At 36.6% G+C, this 12,608-nt stretch overlaps 1 protein-coding gene across 1 annotated transcript in view; it reads right to left on the reverse strand.

The window, feature by feature from the left end:
• The window catches only part of LRRTM4 (leucine rich repeat transmembrane neuronal 4), a gene marked incomplete at both ends in the record, with an annotated part of 764,724 nt that overhangs the window by 274,525 nt on the left and 477,591 nt on the right, over positions 1-12,608 (reverse strand). The gene's annotated exons all lie outside the window — the stretch shown is intronic.

Below are 12,608 nucleotides of genomic sequence, written 5' to 3' on the forward strand. Positions count from 1 at the left end.
TGGTTCTGGTAATTTACTAAGAGTCATCCACCTATGACATAATTTATGTTTAATAATTATGTTCAAATTACCAAGGGAATATCACACAGATAAAAATGACAAAAAATCCTTTGAGAAACACAGTCCACATTTACCTGCTATTTTTAAGTTGAAAAGTATCTGAAAAACTGTAGCAGAAATAATATCTCATGGGAAGAAAAGCTTTAAACATGAGATACAAAGAAAGAATAATAATTCCCAAGAACCAACTTAGGCTTTAATCTGATCAATATTTAAAAACCTTATTTTATAAACATATCCTTGTCACATATTTATTATTTTAAATAGGCATTCTCGCCGGGCGTGGTGGTATAGGCTTGTAATCCCCACGCTTGGGAGGCGGAGACAGGAGGATCACGCAGGTTTGAAGCCAGCCGCGCTGGCTTAAGAGACTCTGTTTCCAAATAAAAATAGTTCTGGGAGTGTAGCCCCGGGCTAGAAAGGTTTCCAGGAAGCCCAGGACCACCAAAACACACACACACACACACACACACACACACACACACACACACACACAACACACACACACACAACACACACACACACACACACACACACACACACATATATATATATATGTATGTATTCTCAAGAAAGCACTGACTTTATATTTATGAGGACATTAATTACACAGTAAATGCTATGTAGTGATGATAAAGAATATCTTTATTGAAGCCTAACAGCAATGAAAGACATTTTATGTTAGTAGTATAATTAGTTCATAATTGTGTAAGTAATAAATTCATAATTAGTTATTTATCCATATAATATTAATTGTATACAATATTGGCCATGGAGCTGTTAATAATATTGACAAATTAAATCAGCATGTGACTGGGTACTGGTTTTCAATTTTACTGATGGAAGAGAGACTTTTTAAACAGAAAATTGTAAGAATTGTTTTACCACTTATCTGCAGTCTCTTCTCCTTGGGGAATTTAGGGTAAATTATAATTTCTCATACTTGGAGTTAAGGGATAATAACAATCTAAGTTATACAAAAGCTATTATTAGTGACAGGAGTTAGCCTTTTCATTTGCAATTCAGTCCATTTTAAAAATGGAGTTAATTACTTTTATACTTTTATATTATAAATCTATCTTCCTGTCTCCCCAAATTTAAATGTCTTAAGGACTTAATGCCAAAAATAATCAATTTATAAAAGAAGAGATAGTTACTTAAACATCAAATAAAGACACAGTACAGTAATTCAGATTATCATAGTTTCCTATCTCCCTTAGTTTGGAATATTCCCTTAGCCTTTGCATTCTTTGAGAAAATGTTTATGTTTCCCTTATTTTGGGAAATACGAAAGCAAAGAAACAATACCTGAGGCTGAAACTGTAACACAGTGAGTAATTCCATGCCTCTTAATAAAAAGTAGGCTTACTACACATTTGTTATTGATCATTAAGAACTAAGAACTAAAGAAACACAAATGTCTTGTCATGAAAATTTCTATACATAAATATGGATTATCCAGAAATGGAAGAGATGTGCCTCAGTTTACGAGAGGGTTACATCTCAATATACCCATCCTGAGTTGAAAAAAAATCTAAGTTACACCTGCATTTAAAACATCATTCTATCAAACAGCAGAGCTTAGCAACACAGTACACTGTGGAATGTCAGTTGTTTGCCCTCAGGATCTTGTGACACCCTTGGGAGCTGAGGCTTTGCTGACTTTGCTCAGCGTCCCATGAAAAGTATCATCCACTTGTCACCGGCCCAAGAGAATATCAGAAAGAAAACCTGGAAATACAGTTCCTAACAAATGCGCATTGCTTACAGGCCACTCTCTAATTGAAAACCTGGTAAAAATCATTAAGTAGAACTTAGCCTAAGTTGGGTACCATCCATCTGTATTTGCTAAAGCCTAAAATAAAAATTTTGTGATATTATCAAAATTTTGGAAATTTTTGTTACAGGATTCTTTCTTAAATCTCTTCTTAATCAAACACAGAAAATACATACAGAGGTTAGAGAAATATAATAAGGTGGATATCCAAGTTAAGAAACAACTTTGCCAGCACCTTGGAAGTCTTGCCAGTTGTTTTAATTCAACCACCATCCTGCTTGTCTAGAAATTTAATTGCTTCTTGGTTTGGATAGCAACCACTTTTTTGAGAGTCTTTCTAGTTTTATTATCAAAATATACATCCCTAATATATAATAGTTTAATTAATAATAGTTTAGTTCTGCTAGATTTTTTTCAAGCTACACCCCAGGCCTTTTTTTTTTTTTATTCTTTATTTTGAAACAGGGCCTCACTGAGTTGCAGAGGCCTCAATAATAGTTGTGACTGCCCACGGACCTCAATTCTCTCTTAGCCTCCCCATGTACTGGAATTACAAGTGTGTACCACCACACCAACTTCTGCTAGATTTTTAAAAAATGTAATGTCTTTTTTTTAGGGGGGGTGATACTGGGGCTCCTAGAAACCCTTCTACCACCGGACTACACTCCCAGATGTATTTTTATATTTCTATTTGGAAACAAGGTCTCTTAAACCAGCGGGGCTGGCTTCAATGCTCGATCCTCATGTCTCTGCCTCCCAAGCGCGGGGATTACAAGCGTGCACCACCACACTCGGCTAAATGTAATGTCTTTTAAGTCTATATTCTACCTGTAGATTCTCTCTCCAATTTTATTATTATTTTAGTATTTATGGGTAGAAGACGTTTGGGGTGCATAGGTTTCTCAAAAACTGGATTGATGAATTTGGTGACGTGGTAATGTTGTTACATGTTACCTGTCTCCTGTCCTAAAAATATACAGGTGAATATGAGACTTTGATGACTTTGAGAAGTCTACCTTTGGATTCTTTCATCAGGAAGCACATGGTGTCTGCCTGTGTATCTTTAGGTGATATTGACATTCATCAAAATCCTGTACTTTTGTTCATGAATTTTCCAAAGATGATAAAACTATGGTTATTCTAATTATAATTTTATTTATATTTATCAATAAGAATCATTCTATAAAGAGAAACTTTCACTCATTTTCCATTAGTTTACTCAGTGTTAAAAGTACATACAGGAAATAACATAAATGAAAGACTTTCTTCCTCATTGCTTATGACTTTTTTGTAACTTTTTGATTAAATGAATTGATTCTCTGTCCTTCTCGAAAGGTAATTATGCTTTCTAAAAATAATATTTGAGATCCTTTCAAATAAACACGTAACAGTCATAAGAAATAATGAAGATAAATCTCATGCATACTTTACTCAGTTTTCACCAAAACTGAGTAAAACTGTTTTACTCAGTTGGTGAAAACTGGTGGTATCTCCTAAAACTATAGGAAATATAAAAAGTTGATTATTGACTCTGAGAAAGCAAAGATACAGAATCTTTCCATCGTTACAAAAGGACTCCCTGTTTCCTTTAGATAGCCACAGATATTACCCTAGAATTCCTAACCCTCTCATAATGATAGGCTATGCTAATCTGTTCACATTTCCATAATTTTGTTTTTTGAAAAAATAAAAAAAAACTTCTTGGAATGGACTTTTTCATTTACCATAAATCTCTGGAAACCTAGGTGGTTTCATATATCAGCAATTTTTTTCCTTATAAGTATTATTTCATGTTTTGCTGTCTTAGTTTGTCTAGTAAGTCACCAGTTGAAGGACATCTAATTGATTCTAGTTTTTAGCAATTATAAATGAAGCAATTATTTTCATAAATATTCCCCACCTACTAAATCTTAGTTTTGTAATATTAAGGTGCATTTAATATTAACTTTCACAGCATTTCAGAATTTTAATATATATTAGGCATTAAAAATCACAGGCCTATGATAAGAAAGAACAGTGTGTTATGATTTTTTGAAGAAGTTTAACCTTTTGAATCTGAGATAATTATAGATTTACAAGCATATGAGAAATTATAAAAATCCAATATGAAATTTCCCTAGTTCATCATAATTGTATGTATAAAGATATGAAAAGAATGCACATGCATACTACTGTGATGAGCTGGGGAAATTACATACTGGATTTTTATTATACTTTGGAGGTATAATGCCCCAGGTTCTATCCCCAGTAACACACACACACACACACACACACACACACACACACACGTACATAAGTTTTATGTACACATGAATCTCCATTTCTGGGATAAATTTTCAGAGCTGAAATTGGTGTGTTGTATGATAGTTGTACATGTAAATTTTTTCTAGTATTTTTGTATCATTTTACATTCTCAACAGTATTGTATGAGCGATATATACCTCTATATCCTTTCCAGCAGCTGGTGTTTCGGTTTGGTTTTAGCCATTCTAATAGGTCCGAAGTGACATTTCACTGAGGTTTTGAGTTTCTCTAATAGATAATGAGATCAATCGTCTGTTCATGGGCTTATTGTAATCTATACATCTACAATAGTGAAATATTTGTTCATGTTTTGCCCTTGTTTTGGGATGACCACAGATTGGATTGCCCATGGATTCTCTGGATTGTTTTGCTTTTTACTGTTGAAAGTTCTTTATATATTGTATATACTAGTCCTTTGTCTGGTATATGATTAGTAAATGTTTTCTCTTGTTCTATAGTTCTTTATTTTGTCCCCTTAAAAAATCCTTCACAGGCCAATTTTTAAAAAAAAAATTATCAAGATGACCTTTTATGGATCATGATTATTTTGTGACTATAAAACTAATTTCTTTTGTAAGAGAATAACCTTACTTGATTTCTCTATTGCTTTTGTGTTCAATTTCACTGACTTCTGATGCCATCCTAATGAATTCTTCTTCCTGTTCACTTTGGGCTTATTTTATTGTTTTTCTAGGTTTTTTATGTAGATACTTCAATTATTGATATGAGATTTTTTATCTATACATTTACTGCTATACATTTTGTTCTGGACACTATTTTCTTTGGGTCTCATAAAAGTCTCATAAACATTTTTATTTTCAATCAGTTTAGTCTATAATTTTCCTTGAGACTTCCTCTTTTACCCCTGAATTTAAAAAAATATTGTCTTTTAGTTTTATTATGTTATTGATTTTAATTTGATTTTACTGTGTTGGAAAACACACTGTTAGTGATTTCAGTTCTTTTGATACTGCTGAGATTTCTTTCATGTTCTACTGTGTTGCATAGTCAGTGGGCACTTAATTGAATGTGCATTACCTTTTATGAGTGGAATGTTTTATAGATGTCAGACCTATTGGTTAATCTTGTTGATTTCCCTATGTGTCTTCATTGACACTTAAGAGAATGTGGTTTCTTGTTACTTTTTGGTATATTTGGATGTTCTGTCCCTTTATGTGACCTCTACTGATACCATAGTAGGCATATATCCATTACAACCAGGCTTTGGTGATCATCACGATTCTTCAAGGGTCTTCTCTAGTAGTGTGTGTGTGTGTGTGTGTGTGTGTGTGTGTGTGATCATTATTCCACAGTTTTAAGATAAATTTTTGATGCCTTTAAAAAATATTCTTTTCAGAGCCAGGCATGGTGGCACATGCTTGTAATCCCAGCATTTGGGAGGCTGAGACAGGAGAATCTCAAGTTCAAGGTCAGCCTCAGCTACTTAGTGAGGGCCTCCACAACTTAGTGAGACCCTGTTTCAAAATAAAGAATAAAAAATAGAGGTATAGCACAGAAGTAGAATTCCTCCTGGGTTCTATCTCTAGTACTGCAAAAAAAAGTTTTTTTTTTTTTTTTCAAAAGATTTCAAAGTGGCTTAAATGCTAGGAAACTGGAGATAAGAATTTTTTTTTTCAAAGAAAAGGTATAAATTCTGGAAGCAAGCAGAGTCTAGATCTAACAAAATTTTATATTATTAAACTAAACATTGCTTATCACAGTGTAGAATAAATATGTGAGTTAGTAGTTTGATTTTATGACCAATGGTGATCAAATCTAAGATAATGTAATTCTGTAAGAGTGGTCCCTTTCTATGTCACAAATTATGTGAGGTGATTTACACATATAAATCCCCTTGCTCATTATAGCTGAAATTTTGTTTTGCCTCAAATTTCTTTAGTATCATCTTTTTTTTTCTTAAAACCTTAAGTCATTTTTTTTTTCAAAATGGCGACTGAGGGACACAGTACTCCTCAGTAACTGAAGCAAATAAAACTTCAGATACTTAGAAAGCTGTGTCTTAATCAACAAAAAAATACATACCAGGAACCAAAACAAATCCTGGTACCTCGGGGGAACTCTGAACTTGAAGAAGAAGAAGAAGAACATAGACCCGGACACCGGACCAGCTGCAAACGCTGATCGGCGGCCGCGGGCTGCTTTCGCGGGCCGGCAGAGCTGCCTGCCCGATAGCCCCGATAGTCCCGCAGCAAGATAATCCGGGACTGAAAACAGCGAGCAGCTCCCACGTCAGAATTCTGTGTACCCACCAGCGACTGGATCACAACAGCATAGAGACTCCCACGAATCCTGAACCAAGGAAGACAGGTACCTGCGGGCAACGGGAAGTGTGGACCCTAGTGTGCGCTGCACTCCAACCCCCCAGCACGCCCAAGCCTCAGACCCGAGCACTCCCCTCTGCGCACCTTGTCGGCGCCCCGGTTCCCTGCTAGCAGTCATTGCCTGTCCCACTCTCTCCACTAAATTGGAGCCTACCTGGGTGGCTAGCCCCCCCCCCCCGCCACCTTGCCAGAGACTGCCTTCAAGGCTGCGAAAGCCCTATGTAAACCGGAAATCTCCTTGGGGCACCCCCAGTTTCTACGTCCCGCGGGAGGCAGAGGCCTTTACTGGGCACCACGCACTGGATCCTTGAGCACCTATCCTGCACTCCTGGCCCACCGCTGGGTGTTCCCACCCTCCTGCTAGCCAGAGGCTTAATTCTAAGCGAGAACGAGAACTCAGCTCAATACACCTTGGAAGAGCATACCAGCAGCAACAGACAGCTGCATCCACTCACTCCTGGGTCCAGTAAAAGCAGCACACCCAGCCTGCACCCTTGGAATAGGCAGAGCTCTGGCAGCAAGCGTGGGCACCCAGGAACCAGCACCCATTTGCCCAGGGTACATCTTGGGACCACACCGGCTAACCCAGCTGGAATTTCCAGAGACACAGGAAAATCCATCGGGCCACAATATCTGCACAGGACCTCAGGGGGAGGTTCTAATTATACCTTGGTCATGCTCCACCCGTGTCGTAGGGAAGCACAGGCTGGAGTCTAGGGTGGTGAGTGCAGAGGTACTGACCACAGGTTAGAATTTCGCAGAACCTGTGAATTGTACAGAATCAAATAAAAGTGAAACCAGACATCCGGACACATAAACCTAAAGCAGCTAAAGGAGAGAAGGTGTCCAAACACCCAGAGTGACCTAAGAAGATAAAAAAATAGAGTACAAAGAAAACTAAGAGACATTGGATGGTATTCTGAAAGTTACTAAAGCAATCACATACGCACATATTATATAGGCCTGACCCCATATGCGTAAATAAGGAGGACTGTTTATTTTACTTTTAATGTGGATGTTTTGTTTTATATTGCTTTTACAGTGCTTTTGTTTTGGTATGGTTATTGCTGTGTTATTTTTTTTTCTTTCAACCCATACTTCTCTTACTTTCACATGTTGTTTTTTTATATATATATATTGGATAGTTTGCCTTATTTTTTTATTTCACACAGCTGCTAGCTCCTTTTATTTTATTCTTGTTCTTTTGTCCTCTTTCTTCCTCTTTCCTTCCTTTATTTTCATTCTCCTCCTTTGATTGGTCTTCCTCCCTTTTTCTAGGATTACATAATAGTCTTGGTATCTTGTGTGGATTTTTTTTTTCTATTCTTTTTTTGTGTCTGTCTGCTCCTTCCATCACCCCTATTTACAAACCTTCCCACACTAACCCTACATACTTTTCCCCCCCAAAACTTTTCCACATAATATACCTCCTGGTCTAATACTCTAAGTATCTCTTACATTCATAATTACTCCACGAACGACAAGAGTCCTAGTAGTTAACTCTCTCTCATTCCTAGCAAGATTTCACCTTACGATACTCAAAGTCTTTCTCAACCTAAACATATCCTCTACCTAATCTGACTCCTTTACTAATCACCCCAGCTCCTCCCACATCACCCACCCTCAACACTGGAAAGGCTCTGCTGACTAGCCGATACCCCAACTCCTAATATTAAGATTTGACTAAGCATAATACTCAAGAACGATGGGTAGAAACCAGAAAAACAGGACAGAGAACGCTACAAATATGAGAACCAGGAATTACGAAGAGACAGCAGAAATCACGAATACTGACCTACTAGAAATGCAAGAAGGGGAGTTCAGAATCTTGTTGTTCAATATGATGAAAGGATTCAAAACAAGTATAGAGGAGGTTAAAGGTGAATTAGAAACACTAAAAAAGAATCAGAAAGAGGTCTGGAATGAAATGAAAGAGGCAATAAGTGAAATGAAGACATCAATTGAAAGAAACTCTGGAAGATTAGATGAAATGGAAAACAGAATATCAATATTAGAAGACAGTACATCCCAAACCGAAAACACAGTCAGCGATATACAGAAATCTTTACAGCAACAAAACCTAAACATCCAGCAATTATGGGATAATATGAAGCGCCCTAATCTACGGATAATAGGCATTGAGGAAGAGCTAGAGGTACAGACCAAGGGCATCTGTAATATCTTCAAGGAAATAATCTCAGAGAATTTTCCAAATTTGGAAAGAGACTTCGATCTTCAAGTCCAGGAGGCATACAGAACTCCACTGAGACAGGACCAAAGAAAGACCACTCCACGCCACATAATAACCAAAATGACCAATATAGAGGCCAAGGAAGGAATCTTAAAAGCAGCGAGAACAAAAGGACGGGTGACATATAGAGGCAAAACAATAAGAATCACCCCAGACTATACAACCCAGGTCTTGAATGCTAGGAGAGACTGGTATGACGTGATTCAGACCCTGAAAGAAAATAACTTCCAACCAAGGCTCATCTACCCAGCAAAACTACTATTCAAGATCAATGGTGAATCCAAAGTCTTTCACAATAAACAGAATCTCAAAAAATTCATGAATTCAAAGCCAACACTAGAGAAAATTCTTAAAGAAATAAACCATAAGGAAGAAAAAAGAAGCAGACTTCAGAATCAGAGAAGAGAGGAAGTTAATAAGTGGGCCACTTAAGTAAAGAAGAAAGATCACACCACCCAAGAGTAGACAGAACACAAAATGGCAGAAAACAAAAATCATATATCAATAATATCTCTTAATGTCAAAGGACTTAACTCACCAATCAAAAGACATAGATTGGCAATGTGGATTAGGAAACATAATCCAAATATATGCTGTCTGCAAGAAACACACCTCACAGCCAAAGACATTCACAGGCTGAAGGTGAAAGGATGGAAAAAGATATACCATGCCACCAGTGACCAAAAAAGAGCAGGGGTAGCAACCCTAATATCCAACAAAACAGACTTTAAACTAAAACACATCAAAAGAGACAAATCAGGGCACCTCCTTTTACTAAAAGGAACACTATACCAAGAAGATATAATGATAGTAAATATTTATGCCCCAAATATGGGTGCAACCACATTTGTAAAACAAACCCTTCTGGACATAAGATCCCAAGTAGACCCAAATACAATAATTCTGGGAGACTTTAATACGCCTCTCACACCACTGGATCGATCTTCAAGGCAAAAGATGAGTAAAGACGTTTTAGAACTAAGGGAAACCATAAACCAAATGGACCTAATAGACATTTTCAGAGTATTTCAACCAGGAACTACAGAATACACTTTCTTCTCAGCAGCCCATGGAACCTTCTCCAAAATTGATCACATCCTGGGACACAAAGAAAATACCAGCAAATTCAAAAAAATGTAATATAATTCCTTGCATCTTTTCAGACCACAACGGAATAAAAGTAGAAATCAACAACAGGAAACTCGAAAGAAAGTATTCAAATTCATGGAGAATGAATGATACACTATTGAATGACGAATGGGTAAGAGCAGAAATTAGGGAAGAAATAAAGAAATTTATGGAAACAAACGAAAACAGAGACACAACCTACCAAAACCTATGGGACACCATGAAGGCAGTACTAAGAGGAAAGTTTATTGCATTGAGTGCCCACATAAAAAGGACGGAGAACCACCAAGTAAAGAACCTAATGACACAGCTCAAGGATCTAGAAATTCTGCAACAGTCTATTCCCAAAGCCAGCAGAAGGCAAGAAATCATCAAAATTAGAGCAGAAATAAATGAAATAGAGAACAAAAAAACAATTCAGAGAATCAATAAAACAAAAAGTTGGTTCTTTGAAAAGATTAATAGAATTGATAAACCCCTGGCCAACCTAACCAAAAGAAAAAGAGAATCAACTCAAATTATCAAAATTAGAAATGAAAAAGGAGATATCACCACAGATAGTGAAGAAATTCAAAATATTATCAGAAACTACTTTAAAAATTTATACTCCAATAGACTTGAAAACCTGGAAGAAATTGATAGATTTCTAAGCACAGTTAACCTTCCTACACTAAGCCAAGAGGACATAGCAAGCCTAAACCAACCAATAACAACCAAAGAAATAGAAATGGCAATAAAAATTCTTCCACCAAAGAAAAGCCCAGGCCCAGATGGGTTCCCAGCTGAATTCTACAAAACCTTCAGTGAACAACTAATACCAATACTGCATAACATGTTCCGGGAAATTGAAAGAGATGGAACTCTTCCAAATTCCTTCTATGAGGCCAGTATCACATTAATCCCCAAACCAAATAAAGATACCTCAAGAAAGGAAAACTACAGACCAATATCCTTAATGAACATAGATGCAAAAATTCTAAACAAAATACTAGCTATACGCATTCAAAACTATATCAAGAAAATAATACATCATGACCAAGTCGGTTTCATCCCAGAAAAACAAGGCTGGTTCAACATACGCAAATCAATACATGTTATTCACCACATAAATAGAACCAAGAACAAAAACCACATCATCATAGCAATAGATGCTGAAAAAGCATTCGACAAAATCCAACACCCATTTATGTTAAAAACACTGCAAAAAATTGGGATAGAAGGAAAGTACTTCAACATCATTAAGGCAATATACTGCAAACCCAAAGCCAACATTATATTGAATGGGGAAAAACTGCAAGAATTTCCGCTACAGTCAGGAACAAGACAAGGATGCCCACTATCCCCACTCCTTTTCAATATAGTCCTTGAGACTCTTGCTGCAGCAATCAGACAAGAGAAGGAAATCAAAGGAATTCACATAGGAAGAGAGGAATTAAAATTATCCTTATTCGCAGATGACATGATCCTTTATCTGGAAGACCCAAAGAACTCAACCAAAAGACTTCTGGACCTGATTGACAAATTCAGCAAAGTCGCAGGTTACAAAATCAACCTAAAGAAATCAGTGGCTTTTCTTTATGCCAACAACGAATCCACAATGAAAGAAATAAAAACAACAATTCCATTCACTATAACCTCAAAACCAATAAAATACCTAGGAATAAACCTAACCCAAGATGTAAAAGACCTCTACAACAAAAACTATAAAACATTAAAGAAAGAAATTGAAGAAGACCTTGGAAGATGGAAAGATCTCCCGTGCTCATGGATAGGCAGAATAAATATCATCAAAATGGCCATTCTGCCAAAACTGATCTATAGGTTCAATGCAATTCCCATTAAAATACCAGTGACATTCTTCAGAGACCTAGAAAAATCAATCATGAATTTCATATGGAGAAAGAAAAGACCTAGAATAGCCAAAGCAATTCTCAATAACAAGAAACACGCAGGAGGCATTACAATCCCAGACTTCAAACTATACTATAGAGCAATAGTAGTAAAAACAGCATGGTACTGGCACAAAAACAGATATACTGACCAGTGGATTAGAATAGAAGATACAGAAACAAACCCACACATCTTTAGTCAATTAATCTTTGACAAAGGGGCCAAACACATATGCTGGAGAAAAGACAGCCTTTTCAACAAGTGGTGCTGGGAGAACTGGCTAACCATTTGTAAAAAGATGAATCTAAACCCCTATATCTCACCAAACACAGGGATCAACTCAAGATGGATCAAAGACTTAGAAATTAGACCTGAGACTGTGAAGCTAGTAGAGGAAAGCATAGGTTCAACACTACAACATATTGGCACAGGCAGTAACTTTCTCAACAAAACCTCCAAAGCTCAGGAAATTAAAGCAAGAATAAACAAGTGGGATAACATCAAACTAAAAAGTTTCTTCTCATCAAAGGAAACTATCAATAACCTAAAGAGGAAGCCTACAGAATGGGAAAGGATCTTTACCAGCCACCATTCTGATTGGGGGCTAATATCCAGAGTATACAAAGAGCTCAAAAGACTCTACACTAGCAAAACAAACAACCCAATCAAGAAATGGGCAAATGAACTAAATAGACACTTCACAAAAGAAGAGATACAAAGGGCTAATAGATACATGAAAAGATGTTCTTCATCACTGGCCATCAGGGAGATGCAAATCAAAACTACATTGAGATTCCATCTAACCCCAGTCAGAGTAGCAAGCATAAAGAAATCAAATAACAACAAATGCTGGCGA

This window comes from Muscardinus avellanarius, assembly GCF_963383645.1.
Source record: "Muscardinus avellanarius genome assembly, chromosome: 15".
Classification (NCBI taxonomy): Eukaryota; Metazoa; Chordata; class Mammalia; order Rodentia; family Gliridae; genus Muscardinus; species Muscardinus avellanarius.